The sequence below is a fragment of the Conger conger genome, chromosome 9 (genome assembly GCF_963514075.1).
Source record: "Conger conger chromosome 9, fConCon1.1, whole genome shotgun sequence".
In the NCBI taxonomy this organism is placed as follows: Eukaryota; Metazoa; Chordata; class Actinopteri; order Anguilliformes; family Congridae; genus Conger; species Conger conger.
Genome location: NC_083768.1, coordinates 59,663,805 through 59,665,887, shown reverse-complemented (window position 1 = coordinate 59,665,887; position 2,083 = coordinate 59,663,805). Strand labels below are relative to the sequence as shown.

At 52.4% G+C, this 2,083-nt stretch overlaps 1 pseudogene; it reads left to right on the top strand.

The window, feature by feature from the left end:
• Positions 1-727, top strand: part of LOC133137740 (thrombospondin type-1 domain-containing protein 7A-like) — a 49,487-nt pseudogene extending 48,760 nt beyond the window's left edge.
• The last annotated feature ends 1,356 nt before the right edge of the window (positions 728-2,083 follow it).

Genomic DNA, 2,083 nt, shown 5'->3' with positions numbered 1-2,083 from the left:
ACAGTCAGGGCAGGAGAAACAGACGGTCAGGGCAGGAGAAACAGACGGTCAGGGCAGGAGAAACAGATGGTCAGGGCAGAAACAGACGGTCAGGACAGGAGAAACAGAAGGACAGGGAATAAAAAGCCTGTCAGCAGGTGCCTCTCGCTCTGGGCATGCACAGCTGAGCAGGAACAGCATGGCATGATGGGATTCCGCTGGGAGGGCGGGGTGAATGAACTAACTATATTATTAAATAATATGACACACTCATCTATTACAGAGGCAGCTGCTTCACATTATGAATGCAGGTCTATTATACGCCGCTTTTATCTTCACGTGGAACAACTGCAGTGCATGAGCGGTCAACATTATTATTCATATTATTATGATATTGATAATGTGTAAATCTCCTGCGGTGATGCAGACACCAGGCACTTCCTGTTTTTGCTAAACTAATATTGACAAAATGCTTTTGTTTGCTTTTGTTTAATTCCGTTTGCAGTACACCTGGATTCCTGCTGCCATGCACAAACTAAATGTGTTTTAAATAAAAAAACTATATATATAAATATCATACATATAAATATAATAAATATTTATTTTTATTTTATTTTCTTCCAGCAAAAAGCCAAAGAAGCCGCAGAGGAGACAGACCAACCGGCTGAAGCCCCTCACACTCGCTTACGACGGAGATGCAGACATGTAGAACCACCCCTGACCCTTTACCGCTCACCCCTGACCCTTTACCTCTCATCCCTGACCCTTTACCCCTCACCTCTGATCCTCACCCTCACTTACTACCGAGATGCAGACATGCAGACCCACCCCTGACCCTTTACCCCTCACCTCTGACCCTTTACCCCTCACCCCTGACCCTTTACCTCTCACCCCTGACCCTTTACCCCTCACCCCTGACCCTTTACCCCTCACCCCTGACCCTTTACCCCTCACCTCTGACCCTCACCCTCACCCACCACCGAGATGCAGACATGCAGACCCACCCCTTACCCTTGACCCCTCACCTTTGACCCTCACACTCGCATACGACGGAGATGCAAACATGTAGAAACACCTTTGACCCTTGACCCCTCACCCCTGACCCCCTCACGGTCCCTTATGATAGGGAAGCAGACATGTAGAATGACCTCTCACCCCTCACTCTTGCTTACGACTGCAACATACACATGCAGATCGATCTCTCACCCCTGACCTCAGTCACTTGCTGATGACGGCGATGACCTCTGGCCTCCTGACCCCAGACACTCTCTCACCAGGGTGATGCAGACATGCAGAGTGACCTTTGACCTTTGACCCCCCCAAAACCTCGCTTAAGATGCCGTGGTTGTCATGTAGCATGACCTCTGACCTCCCCGTCCCCATACCTGCCGCGGTGATGAGCGATGCCCTTGGACACAGACTGGTCGTCATGGTTCCTCCTCAGCATCAGGACCACTCTGGAACAGGAAGACCCTGGGTTCTGGGATTGGGAGGCTGGGGGAGACTCAGGGACTCAGCTGGGAGGAACCATGGAGCTGACGCTAAAGAACGCATCCAGAGAGCAGCCAGAGACGGGCAGGGCTCTCCAGGGGTCCCCTGCAGCCTGTCTGCCTGCATTCTCCTGTTCACCAGGGCCTTCAGACCAGGGCCTTCAGACCAGGGCCTTCAGACCAGGGCCTTCAGAACAGGGCCTTCAGAACTGCCATCATACGGCTCATTCCACCTTAATTCACACTGTACCCCCGGGGGGGGGGTCCTTCACAGAGTCCTCTTTCACAAGTGTGCCGAGTTTCAGTGAAAGACCACACGTCAGAGCAGAGGCCCACACGTGCGGAGACCAATAACCAAACACAGGAAGAGGAAGTCGAGCTTCACTTCCCGCTCTTCTGCTGAAGGAAGCCGGACAGCTCGGTCAGGACCCCTGTTAGAATCTAACCACACTCTCACCCGATTGGCTGGCTGCTCCTCAACCTCTGCTGTGATTGGCTGGGTGCTGCTGGGATAACCCGCGTCGGCCATGTTTCTCCCCCGAGACCACAAACATCGAGAGTCTCCTGAGCGGGCAGGGCTTCATCACTGACCTGCTGCTCTGAACCAATCATAG